The sequence below is a fragment of the Doryrhamphus excisus genome, chromosome 4, assembly GCF_030265055.1.
Source record: "Doryrhamphus excisus isolate RoL2022-K1 chromosome 4, RoL_Dexc_1.0, whole genome shotgun sequence".
Taxonomy (NCBI): Eukaryota; Metazoa; Chordata; class Actinopteri; order Syngnathiformes; family Syngnathidae; genus Doryrhamphus; species Doryrhamphus excisus.
The window spans coordinates 7,049,785-7,073,946 of NC_080469.1; the positions used below are offsets into that span (position 1 = coordinate 7,049,785).

Below are 24,162 nucleotides of genomic sequence, written 5' to 3' on the forward strand. Positions count from 1 at the left end.
TGCATGCACTCTACTTGAATTAGACTAGATTTAATTGTGAAAATTAACAAGCCCCGGGGGATGCATACTGTACATAAAACATAGTCTATCACTGATGAGCTGTAATACAAAGAATATATTTTGCATCACTTCGAAAAACAGTTATCTTCTTGCTAGGTTTTTTTATTAATAGCAGGAACTTAGCTGATATCTATTGAATGTTTTTGCAAAATTATATTATTGGCGACATGCTCACATACACAGATTTAGGTGCCACAAGCCAACTCAGTGTGCACTCAGACCATAGGCGAGGTTCATGCACAAAGTCTGGAAGCCATGCTCATGGTGCCCTTACCTTGCGTTTGACTTTGACTTTGCCTTTGATCAGGAAAAGTGCAAATTTTCTTAAAACAATCAGAAAATAGATTAATAATACAGTTCATTTATACTATAATATTAATATTTATTCAGTTTGACAAGAAAGGCGATACAGTAGCACGATTGAAGCCCCCTGGATTGATTAAAAGCAGCCATAAATCCGTAGATTAATCAATTGTAGAGAGATGCACTGAGTACCACAAGACTAGCAACCGGTTGACAGTCTCCTTGACAACAGTAGAGCCTGGAATTGTTGCGCACCGCAGCTTACTGTGACTGAAGATGGGACTGGATGCAAAAAGTAGTAATGCATACATTGTAGCAATCTAATTAATCATATATAAGGTATTTTTTAAAACTAACATAGGAACATCAAATTAAAAGCATTCAGAGCCATCCATCCACCAGTTCTGTTTTGCAGAGAAAGCATTACATCTCACTGTTTGCTAGCCTGAATTAACTTGAGGTTGTTAATATTCACATTAGCACTCAATAACATAATCACATCTTACCTCACTGGACCCAGTAGCACTCAGCACTCACTCAGCATCCATCTCTCAGGTGGTTTCAGACCACCTCTGTTGTCCAGTCCTGTGTTGGGAAGATTGCGTTCACACATAAGCAAACAAAACATTGCAGCAGAGTCAACAGGCTAGAGTCCAATTTAACCAAACCAAACATGACAAGTGTGAACACACCCATAACAACTACTGTGTAAGACAGGGGATAGAGCAGGTAATGAACTTCATTCAACCCCTTGTAATGATAGTACTACTCAGGATATCCACTGCCTCCGTGTTTTCCTTTTATAATGCGTTCCCGACAAAATTATGGCCCTTACTAGCACCGCTAATCACTATTGGGCTGTGTTTAGGAACTGAAATAACTTCTTATTTAGGATAGAGCAAACGCCTTAGGGTCTGCATGGGAAAATGAACATTATTGTGTTTCAGAGGCTGTAGAATTTATATATATATATGTATATATATATATATATATATATATATATATATATATATATATATATATATATATATATATTAAGGTAGGCTGAATTATATGTGGTTGAGAGACTGGCTCTTTGCATGCACATGCACCCTTTTTCTTATTCTGATCTTTGAGATCTTCAAATGTTTCTTGCTCTGCACACATCAGCGTTTCAGCCTGTTTATCTGCCATCACTTTATAACAATGTGTTCCTACAACTTTCCTGACTGTTTGAATTATTTTGATTATGCAATTGGCAAGAACTGGTAGGAGGCGTAATCATGATAAGACTGCTATTATATGCTATTATTGGTCACTTCTCTACAACTGCTTTGGTGTGTGTGTGTGTGTGTGTGTGTGTGTGCGCGCGCGCGCGCTATGGACATGTATGTGAATAACAGACAGCCATGAGTGACCAATCAAAACAAGTATTCGGGTCAGATGACAATACACAACAATTTTTATGCAGTTCACTTCATAGTTGTGAAAAATATAGCAATTTTTTTCTTCAATCTCTTCTATTGAAGATATTATTACACTATTGGTAAAATATGCTAGCCGGTGGTTGTATTCTTTTATTTTTGAGTTGAAAAAAAATGTTGAATTGTGCGTGAATTGTGTTAGAGTGTGAATTACACCATATCAGCTACTTCTGGCCTTGGGTGACCCATTTTGATAGTGGCTAGGAGAAAACAACATTGTATATCCACATTTATATTTGCAGGTGCAACAAAACTGAGTAGGTTTTGCAGATGTACCATGGAGCGATCTTTCAACAAAATCATGTTTTTTCCTACAAGTTAGAATTAAATCGAATATTATATCACATAATGGACAGTTGAATTTCGAGGTATAATGTGTCAATAATTTTCCAGGGATGGGGAGATCCAAGGAACCACTATTGATGTTGTGCCTTTGTTATCTATTCATGTGTTCCCCAGTTTATAAAGCAAGGTCTGTAAAGGCATGGCTGGATGAGTTTGGTGTGGAAAACCTTGAGAAGCCTGAACGTCTTCCCAGAATAATGGAGATTGTTATAGCTGCCAAGAGGGAACAAATTCTTCAATTTTCCATTCCAGTTGGCATATTACATCATGTCTTAAGTCAAAAGACTGTAGCATCAACAGCTCACTTAAACATTAGTAATTGATTGCTTTGAATTAAAACAATAGCTGTATGAGTAACATTACATAAACTAGTTTTAAATGGCCACAAAGGTCATTGGTACTGTACATGACAGCTCAGTATCTCAGCTGGTGAGACCACATTCTTTAGAGCTGATGGCAACAATATGCTATTTTAAGAAAACTGTGACACTGCCAAGGATCTGTTCAAATATATATGATTATTTATGTCTTAGGTAATGATGTGCACCAGTCATACAGCACTCACACTGCATCCCTCTCACCAAACATAAATATGATGCCAAGCTCTCTGTATTTGGCAGTGACCAATGTCCAGCAGTTTGTGGATGAATGGGCCACAATATTGCACTGAGTGAACGTACTCCCACATCGAGACTGGACTGCTGTTTAAATCAAACGGGCGGTCACACTCGATGTGTACATCACCACTGAGGCATGGTGAGCAATGAGACGCCTGTACAAGGCCCCTGCCGGCCCATTGCAAAGCTGGACTGCTGAGGCCCCTGGGCTGCCTAATCAAATCTGAAACCATCACATTCACTAGCTTCGCCGGCGAGGATGCATGCTTAAAAAAAAAAAAATCACCAATCATTCCCCCCCTCTAATACAACCATTCGGAAGGAAAATGCAGACATGGAAGTACAGCATTTCTTTGTAATGGTTTCTCCACAATAAGTAGCTTTGTGGTCCAACGGACTTCAAGAAAATAGTAATAGTTAATCCAATTTACGGCTAAAACACACTTGTGATATACATACAATATCATCAACTATGCAGCTGATAACTTCCGTCTACACTCAATCCCTAACTTTCCAGACCTCTCAAATTGATGTGTTTATTTAGCGTGTCCAAGCTTAAGCAGAGCAGTAATAGCCTTGTCACGGGGCCCAAGATAGAATCCCATTGCTTCCCCATCTATGCAGAATAATGGTTTCCTTTGATGGCGATTTGGACCATCTAAAGATAATTAGGCAAGCGTGAACAATGATCTCCATGAAGTGAGTACTAATTAAAACAGTTCAGCATTAGAGCATTTCAAACATGACAATAAAAATAACAAGAGGGCCCAAATGGATTGCAGACTGTGCCAATAATTCCAAGGGTATCAAATATTCTTGTGGAATTATAGTTCGGCAGGGATAATGACGACAGAAAGAAATATGAGTGATACATCAAGCTAGCCTTCTGCAGTTGAATCCATCAAGTTCAAAGAAAAATCATTTTTGTCTGAGAGCAAGATCAGTCTTAAGCAATAATGGCTTCTCCAAACTCATGCTTCACAATTATTACTTTGTTTTTATTCAGACTGAATCAGCTGTGTGACTTATGCATAACTACGCAACAGTGTTTTGACTGCTAAGTATCTGCAGTCAACTGTCTACCCGCATTTAAAGCCCTCAAAGATCAGAATACTAACAAAAAGGTTGCATGTGCATGTGTGTGATGCAAAGAGCCAGTCTCTGAAGAGCCGCATTGATTCCTAAATGAATGCAAGCCTAGAGAAAAATGGATTTCTTCCTGAAGATGTGACTTTATATCTCTTCTTTAAATCCCTGCAGCTCTGTGTGCATTTGATTACACTCCGAGAAGGAGGAAATCTTTGCATCTTTATAAAATATTCATCAGCATGGATGGGTGAGGCAAGGCTGCGTGGATGTTTGCTGGGTGATGGAGGAAATCTTTGGAAGTTCAAGCGGGTGCAAAGTGAAAGAGAGTCTGTGTCTGCTCTGCATGTCACATAAGTAGATCAGATAGTTCATGCTAAAATTGTCAAAATCCTCTGAAACATATTTTTTACATAAACTGTATTTGGTGACAAGCTTATTGTTATTTATTTAATCATTAGTATGCGTATACTGTAGTAAATGAGCTGAAGCCTTAAGCCTTGTGAATCAGCCACAGACAAAGGTTGTTTTGGATCATTCATCCATTTTGCACCCAGAAAAGATTGATTTAAGATACAATTGCGATTTAATTAGTGCTGCATCTTTTATTATCCACTTGGCAGTTTGCTCTGTTTTACCCACCTGATATGTTTTATCATCTACCTGCTTCTATATGCATGTGGTCACAGAGTTAATGTTAAATTTACTCTTCGAAACTCTCTGACATGTCGTACCACAGTTTGATGTTCTGTACTGCCTTCTGACACTATTTAACTTTTAAAATATAGTAAAAATAAACTAATTAACATGCCGAAATCAGCAAAGAGGGTCAAAGAGGTGAAATGACTGGATGGAGAATAAAACTGAAATAAATTCTGCTGCCTGTGTGCAATATTATAAAGATTATATGTGTAATTTGGACATTATTCCACTGTAATCCGTCATTCAACATGGTTAAGTGGTTCCAGATATGGCATATAAAACATGTTTACAATCTTCTATATACTGTTTTAAACATCAGACATAAAATAAAACCCATAAATTCACCTTTACATTCGTATTATCAAATCATTTGATATAATCAGAGAAAGTCAGCCATTTAAGACATAAATAAAACTCCTGCTCATGTGTGTCGCAGTAAATATTAGGTATGAGCGAGTACACCACTACCTGTATCTGTTCACCCATCTAATATCGGTATTTGTATCTGTACTTGGAGTAGGTGGGGCGCGAACCGGAAGTGGGCGTGGTTTAACCAGAATTGTGTGGAATGTCTGAAATTGACATGGATTGATTAGACGTTGCTATATTTATTATTATTCCGCTCTGTGTGTACTGTGTATATGCGTAAGTGATCGGTAAGACTTATTATTTTTTGATGATCTGTTTGAATGATGGCAAACAGATCAGCAGTGATGGCAGTGACGAAACTCTTGTAAAACATGCAGTGTACAAAAGATTACAACGTGGATACTGCAGCATATTGAGTATACATAAAGTATACATATATTTTTTTTAATTAGACTACAATATATTGTAGTTAGTACAGTGGAACCTTGGTTTATGCCCCAATTAGTGTGTTTTTTGGTTACTGATGAAAATTTACACTGCAGTTTTGTGTGCGTTTTACAGCTCGAGTACAATACGGCACGCAAGTTGTCTAGGATTTATCAAGATTTCTTTTTCTGAGGTGGACGAATTACACAACTGCAATTGCGGTTTTAAACTCATGTAATCATTTTCCCAAACAAATCCAATCGTTAAGAATTGACTATACAGTTTAGTTTATATTTGGTATAATGTTGTGAATTCCGATTATTACCTTGTAAAAGTCAATTTATACATTTATTTATATATATATATATATATATATATATACAAGCCCATGTATGCTTTAACTAATTATTTGTTATTTTGAAGTTAAGTAGTTGGACCGGTAATGTTTATGACATTGATGTGTATATTCAGTGGTCTCATTCATCAGATTTCTGCCTGGTTTAATTTTTATTGGAGTGACATGTTTGATCAACATCATCATCAATACGATAATAAATGAAAGGGATGTCCTGTGGAGCAAGTTCATTCCCCCAGTACAAAAGTGGACTTGAGCTGTTTAAAGCTACACTATATATAGACTTAACCATCCGTTTTTAGTGTGTTTAGTGTGTTTATACAGTCTAACTACAATCAATACAAATTCTATCCAACATTATGTTCACTAATATGATAATGCTCACTTGAGGTTTTAAATTAACATTAGTTGAAGATGACCCAAGAACACAAATTAATACAAAATCATGATAACATGAACTACTTTTTAGGTACAATATGCCATATGTGAGTATGGGTGTTATTTCCTGGGTGTTATTTCTGCTTTTTTATTCCAGAATGCCAGGAGGTGTCACTGTTCATGCAAAACTTTGCTACTTGAAAGTTGTAAGCTGCCACCTGCAGATGTTTGTTAGCGTTTACATTTTGTAATATCTACATCTTAGGTGTGTATGAGGATATTTCTTACAAAAGAAATGTTTACATATTTACATAAATTAAATAAATGATCTAAGACACACACATTCAGGGTGGAAATACATAAATGTACTATATATATATATATATATATATATATATATATAGCCAACATTAGTGAACTATTTACAATTGTATAGATTTGACATTGCAAGCTAAAAATATAATTACAGTATTTCGTCATATGTGATATTTATTAACTCAACTTTATTTTAAGTCATTTTTAGTTTTATTCATTCATTCATTACAGACTGGTTGCCAGTCAATCACGGGGCATACAGGTATATACAGTAGATCTCTGATTTCTGATCTCTGAGCCTGCCCTGCACACTTCCAATTCTGCCTAATATTATATATAGATTTGTATACATTTTTAACCATTTCACCTGTTATTACCTATGTGTCTCCTGGAATGCTTAACTCCAGATAATAGGACGTCTCCACATACTCCTCTGACCACTGATAGTATAATACTGTAACTGTAAATTTTAATGAAAACTGTCCTAAATACTCAATTCAAATGATAATAAAGACACTTTAAGTAAAAAGATAAACAAATAAACAGAGGTGGCAAAAGTGGTGGCACACACACTCACAGATTGAGTGGAAGGGCTTGTCAGAGGAGTAATACTCCTTGCTTGGTATCTTCAAAAGTGACTGGATGACAAACATGTCTGTCAGCGCTGTGCCAATATAGTTTAGAGCCTCTCGTGATGGGGCACACACCCAATGACAGAAGCAGGTCATTTCCGTTCCCTGGCATCATAAATCCACCGTCTGGCCCCTGTCCGGCTGCTGATGCTGCAGAACACCACACACAGTGGACCTGTCGGAGCACCATGAGCTACTGCGCTGTCCCTGTGGCACACAGTCACACACACATACACACTGCAAGCCTTTTAATGTATAGCAGTAGTTGTGACCAACACACTGTCCCATCTACTCTTGTATACTATCTTGAGTGTGTCAAAAATAAATGATCTTTCCATTTGTTGGTCTTTCTATCAATCTATGATGCTTATTTTAGGGTTAAAGCTTACAGAGCATCTTTCCCATGATTCTTGGCAAGGAAGAGAGCAAAGCTGCCATGCTGCGGCTCACCTGTCCTCTGTGTGCAGCCTGACAGCCCATATTCCTGTCTGCAGTAAAAGCTGCACTTAATATACAGTAGCATAGCCAGAATACAGTTAGAGCGCATCACTTGGGCTATGAGGGATACCGCACATAATATATTCATGTTTGCTCAAGGTTAAAACAACACCTATTTCTCCTGGCGTCTCATCTCTTTGGCGCAACGTTTCAACGTACCAAACATGACACCTCGACTCACTAATACAAGCGAAATAAAGGATGAATGAATGATAAGTGAGCTGGCATTTTTATAACCTTCCGCTGCACCCAGCCGCTTGTGTTCATCTCCTCTCCCAGACAGAAATGCAAATAGGTCATTGAGCTTCATTCCCCTTTCGCCTTAACGTGCGATGACAGATTTTAAATTCCACTTTGAAGCCACCTCCCTAAGAACAATAATATGAAACTCCTCCATTTAGCATGAAAAGGTATTACTGTTTCCCAGCATTAGGGCAGGGATCAAAATATGTGCTTTAGGGGAGGCATGACCGCATTCAGGAAGCCATGTCTGAGGTTGAGAGGAATGCTAAATGCCATACATCCTCAAGGTTATCTCTGAAGACAGAGCCCTTTTGGAATCTGTGCCTGCTTTATTTTTCCTGAATGCATGCATCAAGTCAGCTGAATGGAAAAGATGAAGGTGACTCCTAGAATGAGTCAAAACCTTTCGCTTTGTGCACGCTGGCGGCGTCTGCTACACCTTGCTGTGTCTGCAATGGATGGTGTGATTTGGTGGACTTGTTCTAGCCAAGCTGTCTCCACTGCAGCATGCATGTATTGGAGTTGGGCAGTGGTACAGTAAGCCAGGGGCTAATACATTGCACGTAAATGTGAAAAGTGTCATTTCTATCCCCAAGTCCCTGAATATTGAAATTAGGTCATCAGTGCAGCAGAGGCCAATTGCCACCCTCATATATCATGGCTGCCCCTGCACCCAAGGTCTCATTAGACTATACATGGTCAATAAGCCATTAGCATGCAGCACACAATGTGTAATGTTCACACAAAGACAAGGTATCTACAGTAACAGTAGTGTTTGAGAGTAACATCTTATCATAATTTATCATCAAAGAAAGGCAATGATAAATCTTAAATTGAAATATTTTTTTGATACAGTGGATGCATAATAGGAAGGAGAAGATTTAATACGCACCATCTTTTTCCAGCATCTATTTACCAGTATAATATTCATTTGGTGGAAGCTGCGCTGCATAAACAAACAACACCCAAGGCTACTTGTGGCTGGTTAAACAACCAGCGGCTGTTTTTGCTTTTCTCCATCACAGCACATTGTGAATTCTATGCTGGACCACAACACTCTCTGCTGTGTTTATTCAACAAATAACTGGTATGTACTGACAATTTTACTTTCTATGTCATATCATTTACACTTTTCTGCTTACATTTGTGTGTGTTTATTTGCTTGCATGTCCAACATCACAACAGCATGATACTGTAATTGTCTTTGTAATGATTAAACGGTTTACACGTCCTCCCATCCTCCCTAATCGCAATGATATAAACGTCCCTTTGTTTGTCGGCATCCTACATTTCTTCTGCCATTACTGTGCAATAAAGTGAAAGCATCAACATTCTTCTAACAAACCAAAGGCAGATTGAGGCCCCCGGCTGCCAGAGCTGTAACAAATGGGCCAAATCATTGTCACAAGCCATGTTTCTTTCTACTTTAACGTGGTTACACTTCTGTGTGGGGACATTTATGGACTGTCTGATCCAGTGCTGGCAGATTAAAACAAAATCACGCCAAACCAGTTTAGACCACTTCTGTGACAAGTGATCCCGCACATTGTACATTACGAAAACAAACATTTTATAAACAATAAAACACTGTGTTATTTTATTTTCTACCTCTGATTTAATCTATTTTTCTCAAGTTTTCTTCTCCTTCCCTGAGCTGAGTACCTTCTTCCTGCTTGTGAAAATGGGGTTTGTATTGATGAGCCAGGCCCAATATTGATTTCCCATCATTCCTGGTGTGGACATTTTCTGGTCTATTATACTACAGTCGCAGCATATTCCCACAGCAGCCGTAAAGTGGATATATGGACAACCTGACCTTGGCAATATGGAGATAATGAAATATCCTTAATGACCCTTCCTGAAAGATTTTACCGGCTGGACTATAGACTGCCAACCCATGTACAATAATAGTTAGCAGAGGAGTATTTCAGAGGCTTGACTAAATGTAAAGCTTGGAAGACGCATTGGGAGGACTGTTAACTTGTCTGTTTTACTAGGCAAATGTAACTTATATTTAAGGACATTATATTCAAAGAAATACCTTGACTAAAGGACTGTACAGTGGAAAGGAAAATATACTTGCCCAAATAAAATTCAAATAAAAAGTTTTTGGAATGTAAAAATGTCACTAATATTAGGAGCTATAGAAAAATGTCAGCATTAAATGAAACTGAAACCATTAGTCTGCACTGTTTTATTTCATTATAGCAGCCAATTTTGGAATTTGGCTCCAGCATACCATCGGTTAATTGACGAATCCAAATTGTCCATTGGTATGAATGTGAGTGTGAATGGTTGTTTGCCTATATGTGCCCTGTGATTGGCTGGCGACCAGTCCAGGGTGTACCCCGCTTATCGCCCCAAGACAGCTGGGATAGGCTCCAGCATAGGATAAACGGCAGAAAATGAATGAATGAATGAATAAATGAATCTGTTCATATGAAAAAAACTGCTCCAGATCACCTAGATGTGTCGAGGTTTGAAGTTTTTTGAACCCTTTAAAAATGGACGGTATGATTTAGCCTTCAGCAACACTTAATAAACACCTAGAAATGAGTTTTACGTAAAAAAAAAAAAAAAAAAAAACCACACAATATCCCACAGAAATTTCAATAATTTTCAACACAGATTGAAAATAAGTACAACAAAAGAAAGGCTGAAAAAAAAGTTGATTCTCTGAAGTATAATAGTACCGTAGGTATTTACGTGTCAGAGTTGCTCAGGTGTCAGCAGTTGAAAAAGGAAGATCATTATTCCCATGTCATGCTGACAGTTGTTCCAGGGCTCTGTGCCGATAGCAACCGATAATCATACCCGCAGCAAGGCGCCAATGAACTTGCCCTACTACTCTACTGTCTTCTCAACACTTCAAACATCCTCCACTTCAAACACAAAAGCAGCCGTCTCCTTTGAGGTCATTGTCAAAAAATGAGTTTTGTTCCGTCACATTTAAACTCCGCCCCCTCTGTTGAAACCTTGATGGAGCTGAGGGAGAGACAGTTCGAACATAAAAAGAACATCTGTGTTGTCTGACACCATCCTTGAATGCGCCCCATCAAGACAGAACATAGCCTCTGCCCAGATGACCTTACCATCTTTGTGTAGTAAGGAAATCATATTTAAGTAAATTGATAAATAGAAATAATGAAATGGAATTTCTCTGTTTTGTATGATATAACTTACGGATAAGCCTAGCAGAGCCACAGAACCCTCCGGTTAGCTGAACAGAACCTGGCTTCAGAGGCTGTCGGACACAGTTGCTTCATAATGACTATAATCACAGAAGATAAGCAACTAGTGCATGGGAAGGAGGAATGAGATCAGAGGGTGAAAGGGGCAGGAGAGAAAAAGCAATTGAATCTTTTGGAGACATGTTCAGATGAAATCCATTGACTGTGTGGGAGATGCTTTTCAGTGAATGACATTTAGATTACAGAGGCGGCGTGTTCGCCATCACGGTCAACACCTCCTCCTTTACAATGGCACTCCTCACAGTCTTAGCAACACATGCACAAATGTATGGATATTATCTGGATTTTGTGGATACACAATGCCACACAAGCGTATTCTGAACATGACCATCACTGTTTAAATATGGTGAGTTGCTTGCACAGGTGTTTATGCCAGATTGGCTTATAATGATTTGTGGTTATGAACATGCTTCCATACATTAATGAAAAACAATTTTGGATGCCGAGGAAGGATAACATTGCTTAATACAGTCATCCCTTGCTACATCGCGTTTTGACAGCACAATGGCTGTCACGATGCGGGCGTTACCCTCTCTTGACAGCTACTTTAGTTTCCTTCTTCCTCTGTTCCGGTTTCCATGCCCTTATTTTTGTAACTACTTCATTTCTTGTTCCCTTCTGTTTTCTCTCAGACTCATTTCACACACCTGTCTCTAATTTCACACTCCCTATTTAGTTCAGGTGTGTGCTCTTTCCTTTGTGGCTTCATTGTCTTTGGTTTGGCTTGTTTGGTAGTTGCTGCCTATTATGCTGCTGCTGCTGCCTTTACTTCATTAAAAACAACCTTTTATCTGCACTTTTGGTCCTGCTCTCTGCATCCTGGGGTCGCATCGCAAAGCCCGCAAGCGCGAACGTGACAATGGCTCCCTCTTTCTATCACCAAAGATTAATTAATAAACGGCTGCAATCCCGTGGTTGACTTTGGCTAGTGATTAATCACAAAATATTGAAAGACAAGTCATATGAAGTATTCTGGTCACTAATATTACATTACATTAGTGCATGGAGTGGCCATTCCGTTTTGAATGGTGCATGTTTGGCGTCTTACCGTGATCTTCTTCCTCACTCTGTTTGAAACACTTTCTTAAATTCAGAGCAAATAAATTCTCGTTTGTGCGGTAGCTTGCTATATGCTATCAGTGCCAGACGTTTCTTATGTTTCTACAGTGATCACGAAGCCTGCACAATGTGGTGTAAAAAAAATTTGGAATGTATAGGGGTGATTTACAGGGTTTTAATAAAGGTAACAACCATATTTAGAAAGTCATAAAAATGTTTTCTGTGATGTAACTATGAAAATATTCAGTTCATTAATATAGTACTATTATATCATTGTATTTTATACCGTATGTCCTTCTATGAGTGAATGACGTAGGCAAAATTCACACTGCAGCGTATGATCTTCATTCATTCATTTTCTGGAGCCTATCCCAGCTGTCTTCGGGCGAGAGGCGGGGTACACCCTGGACTGGTCGCCAGCCAATCACAGGGCACATATAGACAAACAACCATTCACACTCACATTCATACCTATGGACAATTTGGAGTCGCCAATTAACCTAGCATGTTTTGGAATGTGGGCGGAAACCGGAGTACTCTGAGAAAACCCACGCATGCACGGGGAGAACATGCAAACTCCACACAGAGATGGCCAAGGTGGAATCGAACCCTGGTCTCCTAGCTGTGAGGTCTGTGTGCTAACCACTCGACCACTGTGCTGCACTGTAGTGGTTCACGTTTATTTAGTTGTGTGTAATTTGAATGCAAGGCATCCGGAAAGTGATGCACATGCAAACAAAAGCAACAAATTAGTGTATACAACAAAGAAAAAACTCACACTTTGTTTATTGCTAACTTCATACATGACAGTGGTGTTACGTTTAACAGAAAAGAACGATTCAGAAACACAAACATTGTTGACAAGAAAGTGACAACAACACATTACATAGAAGAATCAGAATCAGTTTAATATCTGCCGTGTATTGTCAACATTGGGTCAAGTGTTGTAGCCCACAGCAACCTAATAACCTCATACTCACACAACTTAGAGCCACCCTTGCTTGTGTATTGACAAAGACCAGCATTTATAGGAATCCCATATTACCCCGGTAACACACTTCAAATGTATCACAGATTAATGATATATCACGGCGAGAGATCTACAAAAACCATTAGTAAGGCTGACACCCTGACGTCAGATTTTAAAAAATTTCCAAGTAATCTTTTTGATTTATGAAAGTGTGTCCAGGTTCATCGGGAGTGATTCCAGATTTATCACGTCCTGGTTAGAATTATTAATGATTTTCAATTTGTAAATCTGATGCTGCCATGTTCAGAGGAGCTCTGCGGAATCACCAAAGGCCGATATCCATGCCTGAGGTTTGCTCTCCAAGCATGATTACTTTATCAAAATATCGCTATCTTATATTTCACTTCTTTTCCGCTCTTGCAGAGCTGTCAGTGCTACCTTCATTTCTCCCACCTCACGTACGACTGCCACACACATTTTTCAAAAACTGCTTCTAAACACCAGAGCAGCCACGGCTCATGTCATTGCCCGGCTAATCTTCTGAAGTTACACATTGCACTATTAGTTACTGACACATGCACTTTTAAGGACCTACTGTGTCAACATGTCAAATGAGTGTGGCCTGCAGACAGCTGTACATTGCAATCTTTCTCACTGTTGATGAGCAGCACAGCAAAGATCATCATCACCACTTTCCAAAGATAGCCAAGAAGTGTTGAGCTTTGCTTTAAATGTCAAGTCAGTGCATCGGTGCTTTAGTCCGACTGTGCGTGCTCACAGCGCAATCAGTTCTGTGTGAACACTCCTCTGTGTGGCATATGCCCATTCAGACATGAATAAGAATGGCACTTTGCAAGTAAGCACAATGAACATGTACGGCATGCATGGACGTGACACCTTGTGCTGAAATGAGCTTTTCTGCAGCAGCCATTGGAACAAAGCACTTGATGTGCACAATAAAACAATAAAGACCTCACATACAGACTGGTGTGCGGCAATTACTCTATAAATAATCAGTGGATGAAAATGTTGCCAACATTCTGTGACAGTTGCTGTTCACATGTTTACTTCTTTATGGTACATCTCACTTCGATGGGAATCAATAGACGTGTGAAAGTACTGATAACCCTCCCCAGTTGCTGTCCTGTTCTCAGATAAATACAGCTCTTCCGTGCCACATCCATGATTCATTGCTGATAGTGCCAGCATAAATGTGTTAGGAATAGCGTCTCTTTACTTATTCAAAAGACTCATTGTTTCACTTTTCAAGACCGTAGACCTTGTGCGGTTATTAATACGAATAGTTCTTGTTAAATAACATTATGGATTACAAATCTGTGATGTACATGATATACACCTGATGTAATAATTAGATTAAATGAATATTGATGAGGCTGTGTCTGGGTGATGGTAAGCTAAGGCTTGCTTCAAGAAGCCTCAGCAGGAATGTTAGAAATCCATCCAGCAGCCTAACCCATGCAAGTCAGAAGTGTAAAAAATGTTTTCACAGGGTCATATGCTGTATTATTTTTATCATTTCTTAGCTATGTGCAACCACATTCTGAGGAAGCCAGACTTTTAGCAAGCTGCCAGCTGACAAATAGCCTCCTGGAAAAGCACATCTTCTCCCTTTTAAGCAGTTTTGTATGGATTGAAGAAATTAGATTTAACATCTTAATTAGTCCACCGGAAATTGTGACTTTCCGACAGAATTAGGTTTCCCAAGTTGTACTGTTCCTGTGTTGACCAGAAGATGCCATGTTGCCAATAATAAGTCATTAGAGTGCAGGTTGCAAAATAACAAATAAGCAGTAATATAAACAAATGCAGCACGTGATTGTGGACATATATAGTATACCTATGCGTTTATTTTCATAATTTATTATTTGCAATTCTATTTCATACATTTTATGCTAGAATAGGTACAACATGTATAGTACTGTAAGCAACATGCATTGCAATGAAATATAGAGACTTGGGGTGTAAATATCCATCCACTAGATCGACGTAATAATGTATCAATGATCCAAAGACGTGCAGCAAGTTGCCATTCTGGATGACATATATCGATTTAACATTGTTTAAAAGTTAATCAATTGATTGCACCGATACTAGGAAAAAAGCACTGGATTTAAGCATAAAGATGTTAAACATTTATCGATTCAGTCAGCCTGTGTGTGACATCGCCACCTGCCAGCAGACAACAAAATGTATGTAGGATGGTGGATGGTAGTAGACGAGCTGGTGAGCGGCAGAAGGCACCATGGGATTTCACACAACACTGACCGTCCATGCACCTCCTTGCAGCAGCAGGTAGGAATGTTACAATCCCCGTATTCTAGCAATGCAAAAATCTAACACTGTTCTTGCGAGCTCGATTTGGAGAGTTTGTGGGCGTCTTTAAAAATGTATTTTTTCCCATATGATATCGGGTGCATTTTCATTCATGTCTGTTAGGTAGTATAAATCTGATACGAAATTGAAGAGGAAAAAGTAATCTGAGTGTTGGATCATACCAAAGTATATACATAAGATTTGAAAGTTCAGTCCAACTTATAGATCGGAGCATCACTCACTTTTCCATGTGTTTACAGAAGTAAACATTGCTGCAGTGTGAGCGTTACTGATGTGTGATACCATAGATTTAGTTCGGCTGGTATCGGCGATAACGAACTGATCTATATGCAAATTCACCTCATATGTTTGGTAAATTTTAAAAAGTTGTGTACAGTATTTCAAATCATAGCATAAAGAATACATTATAGTCCTTTATCGATGTATTTTAAACCCTTGAACATATTGAGGTAGTGGGGTGATTTACAATATAGCCAAACGAAGAAAAAACAAAGGACACGATCATATGGCTGACAAAATTATCACTATTTTGATTTCAGACTAAAATTTACAGCATGAAGGAGCTAACACCTTTTACAATAATTTCCGGATGAGAAGAACAACTTTGCCGACATCGAGGAGTAACTTTATCCAAGTTTTGCACGATAACCTATGCCTTTTCATGACTGCTTACATCATCGAATACCTTTTTTAAAGTCTCGGTAAGCATGGCAATACATGCCTCTCGATGATGGATAGGTCGGACAAATGTGTCCTGACCTTTTTATACTACAGTCGCATCGCATACATATAGGATTTATATCCACATATGAATGAGGCCTGAGTCACATTTGGATTGTGCAGTTCACACTGACATGAAACAATCAGATACAGGTCACATATGAGCAAAGGAATTGGAATTGACCTGCAGTATGAACATAGTCATAAAGTCACTTTAGTATCTATCTGCAGATGAAATGTCTTTAAAATCTGAAATGTTAAATTTCACCTGGAATTACTGTACATACAATTGGTAGTGTGTTGTGGGAATGAGAGCTGGGTGTCATCAGCAAAGCGGTGAAACTGGACATTGAACCTTCTGAAGATATTACCAAGGAAGAGGAGGTACAGTAAATGATGAAAAGTATGGGCCCCAGGACAGAGCCCTGAGGCACACATAGTGACTGAGGAGAAATTGGACTAGAAGGACTTGAACTGTATGAATTGAGGTGACCTGTAAGATATGAGTGGAACCAGTCTAGGGGTCTGTGGGTGATACCAATGGATCACAGTCCAGGAGGATGGGGTGTGAGATGTTGTCAAAGGCTGCACTCGGGTCAACCAGATGAGAATGGTGACTCGGCAGCAGTGGGAAGGTCATTAGTGATTTTAAGGAGGGCTGTTTCTTTGCTGTGATGTGGACGGAAAACAGGGCTGTTTCTTTAATCAAACAGATTTCAGATTAGCCTCACGGGGCGAGCTCACTGGCTTACAATAACACCAGCATTATTATTTAATTATATCAGTCAGATATATGTGTCTGTATTTTTAATATTGTGTGAAGTGTGAGCCTCAGTCTATCCACTGTAAGAGAGCCTCAAACTACGAAGTAACTGCTCCATATCCTATTCTTGCCTACCCTACACCTGCCCTGCCCTACCCCACCATCAGTGGTGTGGATATGTATGTGTCTGCATCTAACCGGTTCAAGCTCATTCAGTGTGTGTGTGTGTCTTTTAAGTGAAGCAAGTTGCAGCAAGCTGCAGCAAGCAGATAAGGTTGTCAAGGAGCCTGTCTGTACAAAGTCCAAGCAATCGTGCCTCTACAATGCTTCTCACTTCAAACATTGGTTTGAGCATGCTCGATGCAAGTGTTTCTTGCAGGCTATTGGGGACATAGTTCCAGACAATTATGCCCTTCGTGAAGCCATCTTCACCATTTGGAGCAGATTGCCATTTTATAAACTTCTCTTGTGATCCATCCTCAAATGTTCTCTCTGTGATTTAAATCAGGGGAACATGCGGGATGGTCCAAAAGAGTGATGTTGTTCTCCCTGAAGAAGTGCTTGATCAAGTGAGCATCGTGAACTGCAGCGTTGTCCTGTTGAAAAACCCAGCTGTGACCACACAGACTAGGGCTCTCAGTCTGTGAGCCTCAGGGCTGCAACATCTGCACGTACCTTTTCGCCTTTTGACGACCCTGCACAACCTAAAACCCCAGTGTTCCACTGAATGAAAAAGCACTCCAGATCATGACGGAACCCCCCCTCCACTGTGCCAGATATAAAACATGGTTGGATCTCCTTGTCATGTCAGTAACTTTGGAAGCCATCTGGACTGTCAGGGTGACATTTTTTTCTCATTAGAGAATAAAACCTTTTCCACCTTTCAATGCCCCATGTTTGATGCAAAGTCTAAACTGGAAGTTTTGTGTCTTTGAAGGAGACAAGGTCTTCAAATTAGCTTTTTGTTTTTGAAACCCTTGAAAGCTTAAATATCACCTACTTTCGGTGTGTGTGTTATGATTTATAAGTGCAGCACTGACAGCAGTTTGCTAGTTTTGATCCTACTTGTTGAGTATGAAATGTCCATTATCTGACTGGAATCTTTCCATGATGTCCTAACGCTAAAAGAACCACGACCCCCTTCTTCTGAAATACAAAAATAAATACAACCAACAATTCATGTAAATGGAGCGTTGGTGGTGGTTTTTTGAGCTTTTTTTCACAGGGCTTTACAGGTGGAATGGTTGCATGATCTACACGAGCTACTTAGTAATATAATATTGTCATTTTTTTAGGATAATTACTATAAAATCACATGCCTTACATAATCCTACATCATGATGATAATACATATTGATGCATCTCAACTTGTGGAACCCAGGCAAAACAGCTGTCAGCTTAAGGACTTGAAAATGATCATTCATTTTCTACCGCTTATCCTCATGAGGGTCACAGGGGTGCTGGAGCCTATACCAGCCAATCACAGGGCACATATAGACAAACAACCATTCATGCCACACTCACATTCATACGCATGGACAATTTGGAGTCGCCAATTAACCTAGCATGTTTTAGGAATGTGGGTGGAAACTGGAGTCCCCAGAGAAAACATGCAAACTCCACACAGAGATGGCCGAGGGTGGAATCGAACTCGGGTCTCCTCGCAGACTTGAAAATGATCAGTCACAACAAAAATATAAATTTTCTTGATGACTTTATATACTATTGTGGTTATAGGTTCAACTGTAAAAAGTAGCAGGACATCATTTGTGTCAGATGAGCAAGGCGAGTAATGAATTCAAGCAGTTTGGGAGGAATCTGTGCCAAGGTCTTGATATTCATGCGGTGAAGAGCCCTGCATGTTGATTACACAGACACAAATACATTCGACACTCATTCATTGCTAAGCCAACTTTTAAATGATTGCTAATTTTCCTCGATGTGAATCAATTCAATGATTTTTATGTCCTCATCAATTTTGTAAATGACACTGCATCCCAGGTCAAAAGCTAAGCCATCGATTCATTACCAAGTTCTACATTTGTTGTAAGGTTGTGAGGCAATGGAGCCTGATCATTTTGTCCGTCCACAATAAATGACCTTTTATTGAGAATGTCAATAGGAGGATCTGGTTACCTATGTTGAGCGAGAGGGAGGAACTTAATTGCTCCCAGTGAGTGCAGTCTGAGGACTTGATTAGACCTTGAACCACTTCTCATGTTTTTCATTTGTGTGGTGACGACCTTCCTCCTGACTCAAATCAGCCCGGGCTCATTCCACGTCTAGCGTTCTCTGGAGATTCATGCCCCAGCGACTCCGACTGCTCCGAGAGACTGACTTCATTCTGGGAACTCTTACTCCTAAAATACCTGTTACCTCTATGAATAGCATACACACCATTATATTGATACTGGGGGGGGAAATGTTACACAAATGAAATGCATTACCATGTCACTGCACCAAACCTGGGAGGAAAAAAGAAACAAAAACTAATGACCAAATGTAAATAGCAATTAAAACAAATGAAAAATGTTAGTATTTGTAATATTTACGACGGGTGACGATGTTGATGGATGACAGAGATGTTGTCGCTTACAGGTCTTTGTCGTTTTTTATTAGATCAAGGAAATGCAACAGAGAGAAAAAAGGAAAGGACATGGAAATCACAATTACAGCGCCCAACTGACCCACCTGCCATTAGCAAGATGAATTAGCTGGCTCCATGCTAGTGACAACAGCTACAGAGGGGAAAATGATCCTGGTGCCTTGGACTCCCAGACAGCACCAGGAAGCAGACAGGGCCCACTTGGACCCCACAGACCCAGTGAGGGAGGGGGGGAGACATGAATCAGATAAACACCCTCACTAAGGCTGCATAGGAGGGTGATAGAGGTTTATTCTACATGCTATAAAAGGTAGTGACCGCACAGGGTTCTTTCTGAAGCACATTGCACGTCCAATGTTGAGAAAAGGGTGAAGTCTGGTTTGATTTGGTAATTGTATGTACATAAATATGAATTACATTGATTTGATGGTTTTAAGTTAATGCACATTTGAATATACTGCATCTGTATCTTGTGACAAATACGTTTTCTTAGGTCTTGTTCACATTGAAAAGAAGCAACTCCACTGATTTCACAGAAAAAAAAAGTCAAATTAATAAATAATGTTGGTATATGCGTGGATATATATCAGATATTTCTTTTGCCCTTTAAAGGGCACTCAGTTATCATTCATTCAACCATACTTTATAATCATTTCACTCCTGTTCTGTGTGGAGTTTGCATGTTCGTTCTGTGCTTGCATGGATGGAATACAACTCTTGGCTATGAGGCGGACATGCTAATCCTGTTGCCCAGAATAGTATATTTAAGTACAGTAGCTCACCAAAGTCTTGTTGTACATGTGGATTGTAACCATATAAGGCATTGCATTTTATTCTTTTTGCGGAGGTTATGTCCAGGACCACCAGGAAATGGCAAAAATATTTGACGTGTGGCTCACTCCTCCCCCTCCAACTCTGCTGCTAGCTTGACGTTCTTGACATTTTCTGACAATGTGTTCATTATTTTTTTGCTTATTAAATTAGACTCGGCTCCAGAACCATCCTTTTCTCTTTTCAATTGCCATTGTTCACTTGGATACAACCCAGCAATATGCCTCACACAAAGACTAATCACATTTAAAAGATACAATTTATACGTACTCACCACTCATGAATGATAATGTCAGATGTTCAATGAACAGATGGAATGAGTGTCATTGTGTGGCCAGTCACAATACACAACATGCGTTCAAGGGCAGTTGAACAAAATGGTAAATCTCAGTACTTGACAAAAAAAATAATGTCAGTGAGGCAAAAATACAATTATGGGCCTTCTAACAGGGGTATATATATGATATACATTTTACACTTTCTTAAGTTTACAATAAGTAAATCAGAGAGGCTGACTAGTTATCTCACTAGCTTGCTATGCTAGCAGCAGTCTTCCCTGCAGAGGTCCCGTAGCCTGCGAAATGTGATGTAAACAAAGGGAGTGTAAATAGGAATGTAAAGTAATTATTGGGGTGTAATTTCATGTTATTTTATCAATGATGTTGACACCTGTATTTAGAAAGTCCTAAACAGGTTTTTTGTGCTGTTTATTTATTTATATTCTGTTTATTACTAATCAATCCTACTTTACAGAAATTCACTTACCGTGGTCGGGTCTGGATCCAATTAACCGCGATAAACAAGACAGGATAAATAAGGTGTGACTATGTTATGAAGAAACCCCAAATCTGCATGCATAGTATGTGTGAAGGCCGGCAGTGGCCGGGTGACTGATGGAAGGCAAAATATGATTTCATGCCGGTGGGCAGCTTATTTTTCCATTTCTGCACCAGTGGTGTCACTCGTCTCCTAATGACATCCTCAAGGCTCATAGTCAGCCATTGTCCCTATCCTCACCCTGTTTTCTATTTTCCAGCAATTTGCCAACTTTATGGATCTTGTTTCCTGACTTTTTTTGATGAAATATTTTTATTTGCTGTCAATCACAAAAAATTACATTTATTAAAGCAAGGAATGGTCTAAACGACCAAAGTACAACAAAATACTGCATTACATGTTATTATGAATGTGCCTGTTATATAAAACAATAACCCGTTGGAGGTTTTTGAATGTTTTTTAATAGCAGCCATTGTAAGTGGAATAGGCCTGTGCCATTATATGCAGTAATTACTGCAGTTGCATCTTTTCAGATGTTTTTATACAGTAAGAACGCACAGAAAAGAACATGTCTCACACAAAGATTGGCGATGATGGGCAAAATTCCTAGTTTTCCTTTACGGCCAGTTTCCGTTCCAATATTGAAAGATTTTACATTTTGTACTGTTGGATCTTAAGGAGGTTCTAGTTGCAGCTTCAAAATGCAAAAGAACAAAAATTAAAAAATGAGGAAGCAATTTAGTTTTACCGCACCTTCTGAAACCGAGCCTTTTGAGCCATCCCAAACTGTTTGGACATGCTTGATGCCGATGTTTACTGGAGGCTAGTGAGAATGTGAGAAGGTGGCGAAGATGTCTTCATGGAGAGCTGTCTTGAACTGGAACATTTTTTGGGGTCCATCACTTTACTTTTTGGTTCTATAATCCTCAGAATTAAGGTTGGGTTCTTTTGAACTTTAATTATTCCGGTTCTGATTACTTTTTCCATTCTGCTTCCTAACGACTAAGAATAAGAGTAAAAAAAAAATTGTATGATTTAAATCAGGGTGCTAACCAGAATTATTTTTGGAATTTTTTCAGTTAATGGTTTTTTGCAATAAATTGCTTATTCATTGTTTTTCCTCACTCCTGTTTCTTCTTTTTGCATGTTCAAGCTCTTCTTAGAACCTCCTCAAGATCCAACCGTGCAAAACTGAAATACTTTTTCCATACTAATTCAACTCATCTTAAACTTTTTTTATCAGGAGTACATGCACATACACACACTCACTTTACATTTGTAATATAAGGCACACCACCCGGGTTTAAATTAGTACAAATGTTTTTTGCTTTTTTTTATCCGCGGCTGTGGACAAATACTGTATGTCCTGCTTATAACTGATCTGTATTTGTTCTGCTCTGAATCATAGGTGGCCCAAAGCTGTCTTGATAAATAGCTTCTCCTTGCAAGTACGGTGTATGCTCTCTGACACTATAGGTCACATAACCTTGTTGTCAGGACTAAGACTAATGCAATGTGAAGTGTCAAGTTATTATACTGAAACCAGACTGTGGAGTGCAACCCGAGCCACTGTGGTGATAGTAAGTAGGAGAACAAGCCAAGGTGAATGTAAAAAGGTCATAAAAGGGGGAGATACAGAGTAAATGAGAAGGTATGGATGGAAAATCCTTAGTACTAAGTGCCTCTTGTTGGAGGGGATAAAAAGCACTGGATGTCTTGGTGGCCGGCGTGAGTAATAATTGGGTGCTGTTGCATACACAGCATAATGCTGACTTCATAGTCACACATCATGCCAGGCAGGCAATGTGTGTTTATTTCAGGAAAACTAAATAATGCAGTAATAATACTCCTCACCCTGTCTCCTGAGCAAATGTCTGTGCACCTGTCAAAAATCTGCAGTGTGCTGTCTATGGAGAGAGTTGCAAGAAGAAAACATGGTATTATTACAAATCCGACTAAATTGTCTGCACATGGTGAAAACAAGACACAGCTGTAAATACAGTGTGAAACACAAAATATGAAATATAAATGTTGCAGCTAGGGACAGAGAACAAAGTGAATCAGGCCAAAATCTAATGACTCCCCATCACACAGAGCAAGCCGAGAAGCATTACACTAGATGGAGCCTTGCTGAAATGTGTTGTTTTGAAGAATTACAAAACAATCTGTGACCCATACATGCAAAACAGTGACTGAGATGGGTTGTCCACTGTATAAAATATATGTGTTCAGTTTATTCAAAATACATGTCTTAAGTTAAAATATTTTTTTAATAAAGTCAATATAATAATGTGTTTCGTTATTTATAAGAAATAATTGTGTGTTGCTTAATCATGAAAAAATAATTTGAGTGAATTATGGTTGAAACACTTATTACCCCCCAGAAGGCAGTATGAAGAAGATTCAAAAGCTTCAAACTACACACACTACGTATGCGCAGAAACAATCAGCTTCCTTGGTTTTGGCTGTGAGGTAAAAAATAGTTTGTGAGAGGTAGAATGAGATTTTGTATCCATATATGTTGTGGTATTTTCATATTAAGCATGATTTGATTGTGGATTTGGGATACAACACTTCTATAATTGCATTTCAGGGTATTCCTTCCGCAGTATTAAAATGGAAGTTGACATATAATATTTTATAACATCAGGAGTATCAATAAACCATAATGTATTAATGTTTTGTATACTTTGTATACATTGTATATGTATATATATATATGTATATGGATATATGTATATGGATATTCACATCTCTATTGCACAGTGAGGCAACATCCATTATCTTAATGTCCTATTTTATATCTTAGTCCTATTTGGAGTGTCATGTTATGTTTTTTTATGCGATGAAACCTGCAGATTTCCTTTTTTTGGTAATATTTAATATATCTGGATTGGTCACCATTCATTCTCATGTAGACACGTACGTATAGACAACCTACCATTGCCAAAAATGCATTTTTGTGGACCATGGAAACATCTCTTTGGAAAGTGCTTTCCTCAGAAAGCTTAGCCAGATTCATCACTTAAGGTATGTACT

At 38.8% G+C, this 24,162-nt stretch overlaps 1 long non-coding RNA gene across 1 annotated transcript; it reads right to left on the bottom strand.

Moving 5' to 3' along the window:
- Positions 1-18,973: 18,973 nt before the first annotated feature.
- Positions 18,974-19,509, bottom strand: LOC131128609 (uncharacterized). Its single transcript, XR_009129675.1, has 3 exons — positions 19,463-19,509; positions 19,358-19,375; positions 18,974-19,288 (listed from the first exon to the last, which is right to left on the bottom strand). It is a non-coding gene; the product is annotated as an uncharacterized LOC131128609 (long non-coding RNA).
- Between the last annotated feature and the right edge of the window lie 4,653 nt (positions 19,510-24,162).